Source organism: Canis lupus, chromosome 19 (assembly GCF_048164855.1).
Source record: "Canis lupus baileyi chromosome 19, mCanLup2.hap1, whole genome shotgun sequence".
Taxonomy (NCBI): domain Eukaryota; kingdom Metazoa; phylum Chordata; class Mammalia; order Carnivora; family Canidae; genus Canis; species Canis lupus.
This window is the reverse complement of record NC_132856.1, coordinates 40,013,849-40,030,297: the sequence shown is the minus strand read 5'-3', so window position 1 is coordinate 40,030,297 and position 16,449 is coordinate 40,013,849. Positions and strand designations below refer to the sequence as shown.

The 16,449-nt window shown below is 39.6% G+C and overlaps 1 protein-coding gene across 14 annotated transcripts in view; it reads left to right on the top strand.

Moving 5' to 3' along the window:
- Window positions 1–16,449, top strand: part of DOCK3 (dedicator of cytokinesis 3) — a 502,472-nt gene that overhangs the window by 312,078 nt on the left and 173,945 nt on the right. The window lies entirely within an intron of this gene.

Genomic DNA, 16,449 nt, shown 5'->3' with positions numbered 1-16,449 from the left:
GTAAGAAATCTACGCAGAGTATGCATGTTCCTGTACACCTCGTTTTTTTTTTATCATTTTTTTCCTCCTTTTTCATCCCTAGTTATACTATGAAACAGTATTGCTAAAGTTGTTCCTTTGTCCGTCCCACTGTAGGTAAGGGGTCTTCCTTATTATGACACAACATACCACCTTAGTTTTCTAAATGGCATTACTGTGTAATGCTGTACCATAATATCCAGGGGTCATTTATTTGTTTGTTTTTCTGGTGAATGGAGTTCCTTCAGCCTGTAGAAGTTACCAAAATTCTGTCTCTCCCCACTTCTTAAAAATAGAAGGTAGTTGAAGCTATAAAGAGCCAATTTATTGGTTAATGTAATGATTAAACCTATAAATAAGGTACCAATATTTCTAAGTGAGACAGACCTGATACATCCTTAGCTGTCTGTTGGCTATTATTAAAATGTATTGAGTTAATTGACGATCAAGATTATATTTTACAGGCTGAATGAGAAGTAGCTAAAAGAAAGGTAAAAACTTTTAAGGTAAAACAAACATCAGAAACTTTTGGCAACTATTATGCTTAGACTAAGGGACTGAGTAAAACCTTTGAGGAGTTATGTATTTGAGAAGTATCTACTGGTGAGAATTATAGGTTTTAGAAAGAATTATAAATGTAATTTTTTATGGGGAACTTTGAGGATATGATGTTGCCTGTTTGAGAATCTTTGGAAATTTGCCTAAATAATATACAAGTAACCTATCAATTGCTTTATGTGTATTTGCTAGTGTACAAAAGCATTTGTGTATAGTTGCCTTAATTATGCTCTGTTCAATGTGATAAAATGGGATGTAGAGATTAAAAATGAACAAGACTTATCCCTTTCCTCAAGAATATCACCATCTGCAGTATTGGTTCTTAACCCTTTCTGGGTCATGAAGATCAGATAGAATTTCTTCCCAGGACAACCCAAGTATGGTTTTACATGTAAAGTTTACACTCAGTTTTAGGGAATTGGCAGTTCCTTCTGATGATTGCCCATGAAGTCTATAATTGGTCCTCATGCTTAGAAACTATTCTAGTGGGATCAAATAGACCACAAACAAACAGTAGCCATATATGTGTTGCATATACACTGATGTTGTTAGAAGGAGTGACTGATTACTTAGGGCTGGGAAAAATCAGTGAAAGCTCCAGCAGCAGTAATACAGAAGGTGAATCTTGAGGCATGGACAGGGGTTAACCCAGAAGACAAAAAAGGAGAGCTGTTCCCAGATGGCACACAGCATAGGGAAGTGGTAGTTCCTGGGAACTATATGATATATGGTAACTTTGGCATATAAGTATGTGTTAGTGATTGGGATAGTAAGATGCAGAAGGAGCCAAGGGTCAGATCATGAAGAGTGTTGTAAGCCCCAAAGTACACTCTGCTCAGTAGTCTGATGTAACCAAGGGAGTAACGTGATTGGATATGAGTTTTTTTTTTTTTTGGGGATATGAGTTTTATATTTTATTTTTTAAGAGAGAGAGAATCTCAAGCAGGCTCCATGCCCAGCATGGAGTCCAAGGCAGGGCTTGATCTCACAACCCTGAGATCACGACCTGAACTGAATCAAGAGTTGGACACATAACTGACTGAAACCACCCCAGCACCCCTGGATATGAGTTTTAATGCTGTCTCTGTCTATAGAGAATATAAGATGCAGAAGACTGGAATCAGGGAGGAAGGACACCATAAAAATGATTTGGGCCATAAATAATGACTAGCTAGCAACAGAAATGAAAAAGAAATGCAATAGAGAATGTAGGTGTTAGTAAAAAATCAACTTGATCAATTAGATGTGGAAAGTGAAGAGAGAGTTTGAGGCTAAGAACTTCCCTCACAGTAGTAGCTTAGAAGATACTTTGGTGAGAATTTTGCATTTTATTCTAAGTGTGACAAAAGTCTGTGAAGGCATTTGAGCCGAGGAATTACATGATCTGGCTTATGTTTTAAATGGCTCCCTCCAGCAGATGTATGCAGAAGGACTGGAGTGGGGCAAGAATGGAAGCAGGGAGCAGTCATTCAAACAAAAATATTTTAATTTTCAGTATTTAGGCTAGAGTTGGAGCAAAGAAGATAATAAGAAATTGTTGGATTCTGAATGTGTGTTGGAGATAAATCCATTTGGAGTTGTTAATAGATTGATTTGGTATGTGTGTACAAAAAGAGAAAGGTCAGAGAAGAATGACTCTCATGTTTTGATCTTCCCGACTTTGATCTTAAAAAGTGGAATAGGAAATATTGTGGGAGAAGCAGGTTTGGGAATATAGCAGTGGGAATCAGTGTATTGGTTTGGTTTTTCCTTTCAAGTTTGAGATGACTTTTAAACTGCCAAACTGAGATGGTGAAAGTCTGGACCTCAGAAGTGAAGTTCAGATAGAACAGTTTCAGTCATCAGAGTATATGTGGTATTTAAAGCTGTTGAAGGAGTTGACCACTCCCTTCGTTAGATCTCCATACAGTGAGACCCAGCGTTAGCAGATCCTACATAGCACTTCCAGACAGCCAAGCATCAATAAACATTGAAGCAAACCTCCCACATAAAAGTTAGAGACCAGAACAAATATATGTGAAAAGAACTTGGAAGAAACAGACAAGTCAGTAGAAGAATATGGTGATTGCTGTCTGCAAAGAGAAATGAGGAAACAACCAGGAAACTGGAGCAATCGAAGAAGCAATTGAAGAAGCTCTAAAAAATTACAAATGAGATAACTGGGATAAACTCGACATAAAGATTAGAAAATAGGATGACAGCAACAAAAAGTTAGCAATAGGAGAGAAATGTTAGAGGTTTGGTCCAAGAGGTCCAATATCCAGATAATGGAGTTTCAGAAGAGAAAACAGAGAAAAAGAAAGAAAATTCCCAAAGAAATCTTATTAAAAACTTTTCCAGGGTGGTGATATCACCAAGATGGTGGAGTAGGAGTTTTCCATCCTCTGTTCCCCATGAAGATCAGTAATTCAGCACAAATGAAAAATAGCTCTGGGAGAGCTCAGGAGAAAGCTTTCACTTAAGAAGCTTCAGTAATACAGTAGAGCAAAACCTTAGAATAACCATAAAAAAGGGTAAGAAGAACAATTTCATTTTCCTGCATCATTCCATACCCCAAACTGGTACTGCTCAGCACCAAGAAAGAACTCCCTGGCCTAGGGATGCCTGGGTGGCTCAGCGGTTGAGCGTCTGCCTTTGGCCTGGAGTGTGATCCTGGAGTCATGGGATCAAGTCCCACATCAGGCTCCTCGTAGGGAGCCTGCTTCTCCCTCTGCCTGTGTCTCTGTCTCTCTGTCTCTCTGTGTCTCTTATGAATAAATAAATAAAAGAAAAATCTTAAGAAAAAGAAAAGAAAAGAAAAGAAAGAACTCCCTGTCCTAAAGGAGTTCTCCTTGAGTCCTTGAGCTACCAGCTTCCCAGCCCTTTAGGCCACTGTACAAAGACCCACTTTAGTTTTACCCCACCTAGAGACTGGCAAAGTTGATACATCTAGAGATAGGTAGGACCAAGGAAAAGGGTAGGGGCTACCCATGTCAGCCATACAGCGAGAGTGACCATGGTTCCAACTGGGCTGCTCTACATAGGATCCCAGCATCCTTTAATGCTGGACTTCAACAATCCTTATAGATGCTGCAAACTCCCTCAGCTTTCATCCCTGAGGACCTCGTCATGGATCCCAGCAGACTGCTCACAGAGGACCCCAGCATCTCTCACCTTTGAAGAAACCAATGGCCAGCAAAGCTGCCACAGAACCCCTGCAGATTTTTTTTTTTACCAAGTTTTTCACTCCATAGGACTTTGCATTCACAGATGCCAACCCCCTGACCATCTCATGCTCTCTCCCTACCCCTTGCTGGGGCATGAAATATGCAGCAGCCAGCTGTAGCCTCTGTGGCTATGAATATGTAATATGCCAGCCTAGACTCCCAAGGCTGACACTCACAGTTATGTATATGTTCATGCCTAGCCCATGCAACTGTATACCTGCACACTGCTGGCCTGACTTCCATCACTGGCCTCCATTGTTGTGCATGCTCCCATGGTGAACTCCTGTAGACAGAGAAGTGTATACAGCAGCCAAGGCCCCCCACAGCCGCTTATGGGCCCATATCTGCCCTTGACATTTGTCAATGGCCTGCATCACTGGGCTCACCTAAAGCTAGCCCCTGCAAGTATGTATCTGCCTACTGCCAACCCAACTCCTGTCCCAGTCTTCACTGCCTCTAGAGCTGCACAAATGCATGCCAACAACCAGGGCCCCTGCAGTTGCTAATGCATGTGCAATTGGCATCAGCCTCTTCTGCTGGTCCCAGCCCTTACCTTACCTCTGTGTCTTCAGCTTTCCCCTGACACTTTGCAGGTACCTGCAGCTGAGGATACACACTACTACCTCTGGCCACCACTGCTCTCTGCTCATATTCCTAGCTGCTGGACTTGGAAGAGCTACTGAGGACCCCAGCAATCATTGCAGACACTGTGGACTTTCTGCAGCTCTTCACAAGGATCACATGGTTGTTGCTGTTGTGGACCCACATGGCCTAAACCAGTGAGATACACATTCCTGGGCCCAGAGCTGCCACATGGATATGGCACCCTGCACCACTAGACCCAAAGTCACAGCATTCCCTGGCATACCCCCACCCATTGGTGAAGGTCTTTCCTCATTTCTAAGTCAGCCAAATATGTTCTGGAAGAAATGACTGCTCTTCACATGCACAGATAATTATTCAATAGTAGAGGAGTCATGAATAATTAAAGAAACATGATACCACCAGAGGAACACATTAAACTTTCAATGACCCTAAAGAAATGGAAATAAACAAATTTCCTGATAATTCAAAATAACTGTTCTGAAGATGCTTAGAGAGCTTATATCTCTCACAGAAAAACAATTCAACAAGATCAGGTAAATAAGAACAAAATGAAAAGTTCAACAAAAAGAAAACATAAAAAATAACCAAATAAAATTTGAAGCTGAAGGATACAAAAAATGAAAAATTCAATAGAGAGCTTCAATATTAGAATGGACCAAACAGGAGAATCTGTGAATTCAAAGACAGGTAAATTGAAATTATCAAGTTGAAGGAGAAAAAAGAAAAAAGATTGAAGAAATCCTGTGAGATTTTTAAGACACCATTAAGATAATTAATCTACACATTATTAGAGTACCAAAGAAGAGAAGGAGAAAGGGGCAGAAAGCTTATTTAAAGTGATAGTGGCTTCTGGGGAGAGATTTGGACATCCAAGTTCATGATATTATTCATAGGTCTCCAAACAATTTCAATCCTCAAAGAGATCCTTCTCCAAAGCATTACAATAAAACTGTCTAAAAATCAAAGAATCATGAAAGCAACAAGAAAAAAGAAGCTTGTCACTTACAAGGAAACCCCCATAAGGCTATGAGCATATTTCTTAACAGAAACCTTGCAGGCCAGGAGAGAGTGGGATGACATATTCAAAATGCTGAAAGGAAAAAAAGTCCTGCTAGCCAAGAATACTTTACCCAGGAAAGTTGTCCTTCCAGAAATAAAGGAGATATAAGGATTTTCCCCGACAAAAGCTGAGAGAGTTCAAAACTACCAGATCTGCCTTACAAGAAATGCTGCAAGTTCTTTAAGCTGAAATGAAAAAAAAAAAACAAAAAAACAAATTAGTAGCATGAAAACTGATGGAAAGATAAAACACAATGGTAAAGGTAAGTATATAGTCAAATTCAGAATACTCCAATACTGTAGTGTGGTGGTTTATAACTCTAGTATAAAGATTAAGGGACATGGGACACCTGGGTGGCTCAGTGGTTGAGCGTCTTCCTTTGGCTCAGGTCATGATCCCAGGGTCCTGAGATCGAGTTCTGCATCGGGCTCCCCATGGGGAGCCTGCCTCTCCCTCTGCTTATGTCTCTGCCTTTCGCTCTGTGTCTCTCACAAATAAATAAAATCTTTTTTTAAAAAGGTTAAGAGTGGATAAAAAAGATGTGGTTTATGTATACAATGGAATATTACTCAGCTATTAGAAATGACAAATACCCACCATTTGCTTCAACGTGGATGGAACTGGAGGGTATTATGCTGAGTGAAGTAAGTCAATCGGAGAAGGACAAACATTATATGTTCTCATTCATTTGGGGAATATAAATAATAGTGAAAGGGAGTATAAGGGAAGGGAGAAGAAATGTGTGGGAAATATCAGAAAGGGAGACAGAACGTAAAGACTGCTAACTCTGGGAAACGAACTAGGGGTGGTAGAAAGGGAGGAGGGCAGGGGGTGGGAGTGAATGGGTGACGGGCACTGGGGGTTATTCTGTATGTTGGTAAATTGAACACCAATAAAAAATAAATTTAAAAAAAAGGTTAAGGGACAGAAAAATTTAAAATAACTATAGCTAACACAAAAATAGGCACATAGATCAATGGAACAGAATAGAAAACCTACAAATGGACCCACAGCTATATGGTCAACTAATCTTTGACAAAGCAGGAAGAATATCCAATGGAAAAAAGGTAGTCTCTTCAATAAATGATGTTGGGAAAACTGGACAACAACATGCAGAAGAATGAAGCTAGACTGCTTTCTTACACTATACACAAAAATAAATTCAAAATGGATCAAAGACCTAAATGTGAGACCTAAAACCCTAGAGGAGAACACAGGCAGAAACCTCTTTGACACTAGCCATAGCAGCTCCTTACTAGACATATCTCTGGAGGCAAGGGAAACAGAAGAAAAAATGAACTGCTGAGGCCTTGTTATCAAGATAAAAACTTCTGCATGGTGAAGGAAACAACAAAAGTAAAAGGCAGCCTTCAGAATGAGAGAAGATATTTGCAAATGACATATCTGATAAAGGGTTAGTATCCACAATCTATAAAAAAAAAAGTATCAAATTCAACACTCAAAAAAGAAATAATTCAGTTAGGAATTGGGCAGAAAACATGAATAGACACTTTTCCAAAGAAGACATCTAGATGCTTAATATCACTCATCATCAGGGAAATAGAAATCAAAACTACAGTGAGATATCACCTCACACCAATCAGAATGTCTAAAATCAACACAGGAAACAGGTGTTGGCTAGGATGTGGAGGAAAGGGAATACTGCTGGTAGGAATGCAAATTGATGCAGCCACTCTGCAAAATAGCATGGAGGTTCCTCAAAAGTTAAAAATAGAACTACTCTATGACCCAGCAGTTGCACTACTAGGTATTTACCCAGGAGATACAAAAATACTGATTTGAAGGGGCATATGCACCCTGATGTTTATAGCAGTGTTATCAACAATAGCCAAATTATGGAAAGAACCTGAATATCCTTTGACTGATGAATGGATAAAAAGAGGTTATATATATATTATATATACCAAATGGTTTCACTGATATATGGAATTTAAGAAAACAAAACAGATGAACATAAGGGAAGAAAAATAGAGAGAGGGAGGCAAACCATAAGAGGTGCTTAACTATAGAGAACAAACTGAGGGTTGCTGGAGGAGAGATAGGTGGAGGATGGGCTAAATGAGTGATGGATATTAAGGAGGGCACTTGTTGTGATGAGTACTGGGTGTTGTATGTAAGTTACAGTTCACTAAATTCTACTCCTGAAACCAGTATTACACTATATGGTAACTAACTAGAATTTAAATAAAAATTTGAAACATGAAAAAGTAACTGTAGCTAATATAATTTGCTAATGGTTACATAATATAAAAAAATATAAATTGGAACATAAAAAATGTAAAGAGGGAGGGGTTGTGTAAAAGGGTAGAGATTTTGTATGGAATTGAAGTTGAGTTGTAATCCTCTTAAATAGGCTGTTACAGTTATAAGATGTTTTATGTAAGCTTCATGTAACCAGAAAGCAAAAACCTACAGTAGATACATGCAAAATAAAGAGAAGGGAATCAAAGCATACCACTATGGGAAAACATCAATTCACAAAGAAAGACAAGAGAGCTGAGGACAGGAATAAAGGAACTACAGAAAGAGCCAAGAAATATATATATATATATTTTTGGAAAACAGGTTTTTTTTTAATGGCAAGAATTAATTCTGCCCTATCATTAATTACTTTTTTATTTTTTTAATAAATTAATTTTTTTGGTGTTCAATTTACCAACATACAGAATAACACCCAGTGCTCATCCCATCAAGTGTCCCCCTCAGTGCACGTCACCCATTCACCCCCACCCCCCGCCCTCCTCCCCTTCCTCCACCCCTAGTTCGATTCCCATAGTTAGGAGTCTTTATGTTCTGTCTCCCTTTCTGATATTTCCCACACATTTCTTTTCCCTTCCCTTATATTCCCTTTCACTATTATTTATATTCCCCAAATGAAGGAGAACATACACTGTTTGTCCTTCTCTGATTGACTGACTTCACTCAGCATAATACCCTCCAGTTCCGTCCACGTTGAAGCGAATGGTGGGTATTTGTCGTTTCTAATGGCTGAGTAATATTCCATTGTACATAAACCACATCTTCTTTATCCATTCATCTTTCGAAAGACACCGAGGCTCCTTCCACAGTTTGGCTATTGTTGACATTCCTGCTAGAAACATAGGGGTGCATGTGTCCCGGCGTTTCATTGCATCTGAATCTTTGGGGTAAATCCCCAAGAGTGCAATTGCTGGGTCGTAGGGCAGGTCTATTTTTAACTCTTTGAGGAACCTCCACACAGTTTTCCAGAGTGGCTGCACCAGTTCACATTCCCACCAACAGTGTAAGAGGGTTCCCTTTTCTCCACATCCCCTCCAACATTTGTGGTTTCCTGCCTTGTTAATTTCCCCCATTCTCACTGGTGTGAGGTGGTATCTCATTGTGGTTTTGATTTGTATTTCCCTGATGGCAAGTGATGCAGAGCATTTTCTCATGTGCATGTTGGCCATGTCTATGTCTTCCTCTGTGAGATTTCTGTTCATGTCTTTTGCCCATTTCATGATTGGATTGTTTCTTTGGTGTTGAGATAAATAAGTTCTTTATAGATTTTGGAAACTAGCCCTTTATCTGATACGTCATTTGCAAATGTCTTCTCCCATTCTGTAGGTTGTCTTTTAGTTTTGTTGACTGTATCCTTTGCTGTGCAAAAGCTTCTTATCTTGATGAAGTCCCAATAGTTCATTTTTGCTTTTGTTTCTTTTGCCTTCGTGGATGTATCTTGCAAGAAGTTACTGTGGCCGAGTTCAGAAATGGTGTTGCCTGTGTTCTCCTCTAGGATTTTGATGGAATCTTGTCTCACATTTAGATCTTTCATCCATTTTGAGTTTATCTTTGTGTATGGTGCAAGAGAGTGGTCTAGTTTCATTCTTCTGCATGTGGATGTCCAATTTTCCCAGCACCATTTATTGAAGAGACTGTCTTTCTTCCAATGGATAGTCTTTCCTCCTTTATCGAATATTAGTTGACCATAAAGTTCAGGGTCCACTTCTGGGTTCTCTATTCTGTTCCATTGATCTATGTGTCTGCTGTTTTTGTGCCAGTACCATACTGTCTTGATGACCACAGCTTTGTAGTACAACCTGAAATATGGCATTGTGATGCCCCCAGACATGGTTCTCTTTTTTAAAATTCCCCTGGCTATTCGGGGTCTTTTCAGATTCCACACAAATCTTAAAATAATTTGTTCTAACTCTCTGAAGAAAGTCCATGGTATTTTGATAGGGATTGCATTAAAAGTGTAAATTTCCCTGGGTAACATTGACATTTTCACAATATTAATTCTGCCAATCCATGAGCGTGGAATATTTTTCCATCTCTTTGTGTCTTCCTCAGTTTCTTTCAGAAGTGTTCTATAGTTTTTAGGGTATAGATCCTTTACCTCTTTGGTTAGGTTTATTCCTAGGTATCTTATGCTTTTGGGTACAATTGTAAATGGGATTGACTCCTTAATTTCTCTTTCTTCCATCTCATTGTTCGTGTATAGAAATGCCATTGATTTCTGGGCACTGATTTTGTATCCTGCCGTGCTGCCAAATTGCTGTATGAGTTCTAGCAATCTTGGGGTGGAGGCTTTTGGGTTTTCTACGTAGAGTATCATGTCATCGGTGAAGAGGGAGAGTTTGACTTCATTGCCAATTTGAATGCCTTTAATGTCTTTTTGTTGTCTGATTGCTGAGGCTAGGACTTCCAGTACTATGTTGAATAGCAGTGGTGAGAGTGGACATCCCTGTCTTGTACCTGATCTTAGGGGAAAGGCTCCCAGTGTTTCCCCATTGAGAATGATATTTGCTGTGGGCTTTTCGTAGATGGCTTTTAAGATGTTGAGGAACGTTCCCTCTATCCCTCCACTCTGAAGAGTTTTGATCAGGAATGGATGCTGTATTTTGTCAAATGCTTTTTCTGCATCTAATGAGAGGATCATATGGTTCTTGGTTTTTCTCTTGCTGATATGATGAATCACATTTATTGTTTTACGAGTATTGAACCAGCCTTGTGTCCCGGGGATAAATCCCACTTGGTCATGGTGAATAATTTTCTTAATGTACTATTGGATCCTATTGGCTAGTATCTTGTTGAGAATTTTTGCATCCATATTCATCAGGGATATTGGTCTGTAATTCTCCTTTTTGGTGGGGTCTTTGTCTGGTTTTGGAATTAAGGTGATGCTGGCCTCATAGAATGAATTTGGGAGTACTCCATCTCTTTCTATCTTTCCAAACAGCTTTAGTAGAATAGGTATGATTTCTTCTTTAAACGTTTTATAGAATTCCCCAGGGAAGCCATCTGGCCCTGGACTCTTGTGTCTTGGGTGGTTTTTGATGACTGCTTCAATTTCCTCCCTGGTTATTGGCCTGTTCAGGTTTTCTATTTCTTCCTGTTCCAGTTTTGGTAGTTTGTGGCTTTCCAGGAATGCGTCCATTTCTTCTAGATTACCTAAGTTATTGGCATATAGCTGTTCATAATATGTTTTTAAAACCGTTTGTATTTCCTTGGTGTTGGTAGTGACCTCTCCTTTCTCTTTCATGATTTTATTAATGTGAGTCTTCTCTCTCTTCTTTTTAATAAGGCTGGCTAATGGTTTATCTATCTTATTAATTCTTTCAAAGAACCAACTCCTGGTTCTGTTGATCTGTTCCACAGCTATTCTGGTCTCGATTTCATTGGGTTCTGCTCGAATTTTAATTAACTCTCTTCTTCTGCTGGGTGTAGGGTCCATCTGCTCTTTTTTCTCTAGCTCCTTTATGTGTAAGGTTAGCTTTTGTGTTTGAGTTCTTTCCAGTTTTTGAATGGATGCTTGTATTGCAATGTATTTCCCCCTTAGGACTGCTTTTGCTGCATTCCAAAGATTTTGAATGGCTGTATCTTCATTCTCATAAGTTTCTATGAATCTTTTTAATTCTTCCTTAATTTCCTGGTTGACCCTTTCATCTTTTAGCAGGATGGTCCTTAACCTCCACGTGTTTGAGGTCCTTCCAAACTTCTTGTTGTGATTTAGTTCTAATTTCAAGGCATTATGGTCGGAGAATATGCAGGGGATGATCCCAATCTTTTGGTATCGGTTCAGACCCGATTTGTGACCCAATATGTGGTCTATTCTGGAGAAAGTTCCATGGGCACTTGAGAAGAATGTGTATTCAGTTGAGTTTGGATGTAAAGTTCAGTAGATTTCTGTGAAATCCATCTGGTCCAGTGTATCATTTAAAGCTCTCGTTTCTTTGGAGATGTTGTGCTTAGCAGACCTATCGAGGGTAGAAAGAGCTAGATTGAAGTCACCAAGTATAAGTGTATTATTATCTAAGTATTTCTTCACTTTGGTTATTAATTGATTTAAATATTTGGCAGCTCCCACAGTCGGGGCATATATATTGAGGATTGTTAAGTCCTCTTGTTGGATAGATCCTTTAAGTATGAGATAGTGTCCCTCTTCATCTCTCACTATAGTCTTCGGGGTAAATTTTTGTTTATCTGATATAAGGATGGCTACCCCTGCTTTCTTTTGAGGACCATTCGAATGTTTAATGGTTCTCCAACCTTTTATTTTCAGGTTGTAGGTGTCCTTCTGTCTAAAATGAGTCTCTTGTAGACAGCAAATAGACGGTTTTTTTTTTAATCCAGTCTGAAACCCTGCGCCTTTTGATGGGGTCATTAAGCCTGTTCACGTTCAGAGTTACTATTGAAAGATATGAGTTTAGTGTCATCATGATATCTATTCAGTCCTTGTTTTTGTGGATTGTTCCACTGAACTTCTTCTTAAAGGGGAATTTTAAGAGTCCCCCTTAAAATTTCTTGCAGAGCTGGTTTGGAGGTCACACACATATTCTTTCAGTTCCTGCCTGTCTTGGAAGCTCTTTATCTCTCCTTCCATTTTGAATGAGAGCCTTGCTGGATAAAGTATTCTTGGTTGCATGTTCTTCTCATTTAGGACCCTGAATATATCCTGCCAGCCCTTTCTGGCCTGCCAGGTCTCTGTGGAGAGGTCTGCTGTTACCCTAATGCTCCTCCCCATAAAAGTCAGGGATTTCTTGTCTCTTGCTGCTTTAAGGATCTTCTCTTTATCTTTGGAATTTGCAAGCTTCACTATTAAATGTCGAGGTGTTGAACGGGTTTTATTGATTTTAGCGGGGGATCTCTCTATTTCCTGGATCTTAATGCCTGTTTCCCATCCCAGATTAGGAAAGTTTTCAGCTATGATTTGTTCAAATACATATTCTAGCCCTCTGGCCCTTTCGGCGCCCTCGGGAACCCCAATTAAACGTAGGCTTTTCTTCCTCAGGCTGACGTTTATTTCCCTTAATCTGTCTTCATGGTCTTTTAATTGTCTGTCTCTTTTTTCCTCAGTTTCCCTCTTTGCCATCAACTTGTCTTCTATGTCACTCACTCGTTCTTCCACCTCGTTAACCCTTGTCATTAGGACTTCTAGTTTGGATTGCATCTCATTCAATTGCTTTTTAATTTCTGCCTGATTGGATCTAAATTCTGCAGTCATGAAGTCTCTTGAGTCCTTTATGCTTTTTTCTAGAGCCACCAGTAGCTGTATAATAGTGCTTCTGAATTGGCTTTCTGACATTGAATTGTAATCCAGATTTTGTAACTCTGTGTGAGAGAGGACTGTTTCTGATTCTTTCTTTTGAGTTGAGGTTTTCCTTCTAGTCATTTTGCTCAGTGCAGAGTGGCCAAAAGCAAGTTGTATTGGGAAAAGGAGAAAAAGAGAGAGAAAGAAGGAAAGAAAAGAGAAAAAGAAAAAAGAAAAAAGGAAGAAAAAAAGGAAAGAAGAGAAGAAAAAGAGAAAGAAAAAGAAAGAAGGGGAAAAAAGGGTGGGGGAAGCAATCAGAAATCAAAAAGAAAAAAAAAAACCCACGGGGGAGTATCTTCTGATTCTGTATACTTTAAGTCCCTTGGCTTCCCCTGGAACTTGTCCAACTGGAAGCTGGTCTTCTGGGGGTTGGGCCTGTTGTGCTGATTTTCAGGTGTTAGCACTTGGGGGAGCTGCTCTGCCCCCTGCCTGGTGCAGGGCTCAGTGGGGGTTGTTTACCCCGTGAGGCCCCTGGAGGAAAACCACAGTGGCGGGGCCAGCTCTGGAGCCCTGGAGTCAGCTCCCGCAGTAACTCCAGAGATCTCCGTCTGCAGGGGTTGGAGGCTCCGGGGCGGGGCCGCTGATCTGCTCAGCTCCGGGCAGGAGTGTCCTTGCGGTCCTGTGCCCTCCCGGCCTCTGCCTGTCCAGGGGGAGGCCGGATCCTGGGCTGTGTCCCGGCGCCCTGTGCTCCCGGGCCTGCGCTGTTGGATTAGCTCTCTAGGCCACGCAGCCGCCTCTCCGCGGAGCTGCGCCCGAGCCCCTCCGATCTGCTCCCGGGTCAATGTATGCACGCTGCAGCCCTTAGGGAGCTCAGCGCACTCTCCTGGGTGCGCAGGTGTCTGTTAGTGTCCCCGGGAGCCTGAGGGCATCCCCGCCCTCCTGGAGTCCTGCTCCAACTCCCTGCGGGCGCGTTTCTGCCGGGAAGATTGGTGCAGCTCCTGCTTCTCCGGGACGGAGCTCTCCTGTCCTGGGGGCACTCGCCCCGGCCTTAGCCCAGCTCCTCGCGGGACCCCTCCCCCTTGGATGCCTTTTGTTTCTTTATTTCTTTTATCCCCGTCTTCCTACCTTGATAGAAGCACGAACTCTTCTCACTGTAGCGTTTCAGCTGTCCTCTCTTTAAATCTCAGGCCAAATTCATAGATTTTCACGATGATTTGAAGGTTATCTAGGTAATTTGGTGGGGACAAGTGATTTGGGGACCCTACTCTTCCGCCATCTTGCCCCTCCTCCTCATTAATTACTTTAAATGTAAATGGTTTAAATTTTTCAATCAAAGATATAAAGTGGCTACATAGGTTAAAAAATGATCAAAGAATATGTTACTTACAACAGACTTCCTTTAGCTTTGAGGACACATATAGGCAGAAAGTAAAGGGATAGAAAAAAAGATACTCCACTTAAATGGAAACCAAAAGATGGCAGTGGTAGCTATTCTTATATCAGACAAAATAGACTTTCAGTCAAAAGCTGTAATGAGACAAGGTGATTATATAATGATGAAAGGATTAGTTAACTAAGAACATATGACAGATGTAAATGTATGTGTCCCCAACTTCAGAACACCTAAATATAGAAAGCAAACATTAATGAAACTAAAGAGATAAATAGCAATATAATAATAACAGGGATGTCAATACCCCACTTTCCACATTGGATAGATCATCCAAACAGAAAAACATAGACACATTAGACTTGACTTAGGTCCTTATACTTAGGACCAAATGGACCTAACAGACATTTATCACCAACAGATATTCCATCCTAAAACAAAATAGGATCCACATTCTTCTCAAGTGCATATGGAACAATCTACAGGACAGATCATATGTTAAGCTACAAGATAAGTATTAACAAATTTAAGAAGATTAAAATTACATGAAATATCTTTTCTTATGACAATGATTATTTGAAACTAGAAATCAATAACAGAAAGAAAGCTGGAAAATTCACAAATGTATGAAAATTAAGCACCACACTCCTGAATAACCAGTGGGTCACAGAACAAATCAAGAGAGAAATTTTTTTAAAAAGCATCTTGAGACAAAAAAATGGAAACACAGCATGCTAAAATTTATTAAACATTAAATAAATAAAGCAATTATAAGAGAAAAGTTTACAGTAATAAATGCCTGCATTACAAAAAAAAGAAAAATTTCAACTGAATTTAATAGCTCAAAGAACTAGAAAAAGAACAAAGTCCAAATTTAGCAGAAGGAAGGAGATAAAGTCCTGCTAAGAATATAGAAAATGGATAGAAAAACAATAGAAAGGATCAAGAAAGTAAACTAAGATTTGAAGGGTTGTTTTGTTTTGTTTTGTTTTGTTTTTAGAAAAGATAAAATTGAAAAACCTTTAGCTAGACTTACCAAGGAAAGAAGAGAACTCAAATAAAATTGTAGATGAAAGGGAACATTGCAATTGATACAACAGAAATACAAATGATTATAAGAAAGTAGTATGAATAATTATATGCCAACAAATTGGACAGTCTAGATAGAAACATACAATTTACCAAGACTAAATCAAGAAGAAATAGAAAACGGACTAGTAACAAGTAAGGAGAGCAAATCAGTAATCAAAAACTTCCCAACAAAAGCTGAGGACCAAGTGGCTTCATGGGTGAATTCTATTGAACATTTAAGAAGACTGAATACCAGGAAAAAAAAAAAATCTACAGACCAAAATCCCTGATGAATAGAGGTGCAAAAATTCTCAACAAAATACTAGCAAATCAGATTCAACAGCTTATTAAAAGGATCATACACCATGAACAAGTGGGATTTATTCCTAGAATTCAAGGATTGTTCAGCATAAAGGTGATACACCACATTAATGAAATGATACATTGAAATCATAGGATCATCTCAATAGATGCAGAAAAAGCACTTGACAGAATTCAACATCCTAACATGATTAAAAAAAAAATTGGACACCTGAGTGGCACAGTTGGTTGAGTGCCCAACTCTTGGTTTCAGCTCAGGTCATGATCTCAGGGTCAGCACAGAGTCTTTTTGGGACTCTCTTTCCCTCTCCCTTTGCCTCTCACTTCTCATCTCGCTCTCTAAAATAATTTAAAAAAAAAACACCTCTCAACAAAATGGACATAGAAGCAACTTGCCTCAACATAGTAAAGACCATATGTGACAAGCCCACAGCTGACATCATGCCCAATAGTGAAGAGTTGAAAACTTTTCCTCTAACATCAGAAACAGACAAGGGTACCTAATCTCACCATTCCTTTTCAACCTAGTATTGGAAGTTTTAGCCAGAGCGATTAGACAAGAAAAAAAAAAGGCATCCAAGTTGGAAAGAGAAAAGTAAAATTGTTTCTATTTGCATGTGACATGACCTTATATATAGAAAATCCTGAAGTTTGTCCCCCAGAACTGTTAACTATAAATTCAGTTAAGTTTCAGGGATACAAAATC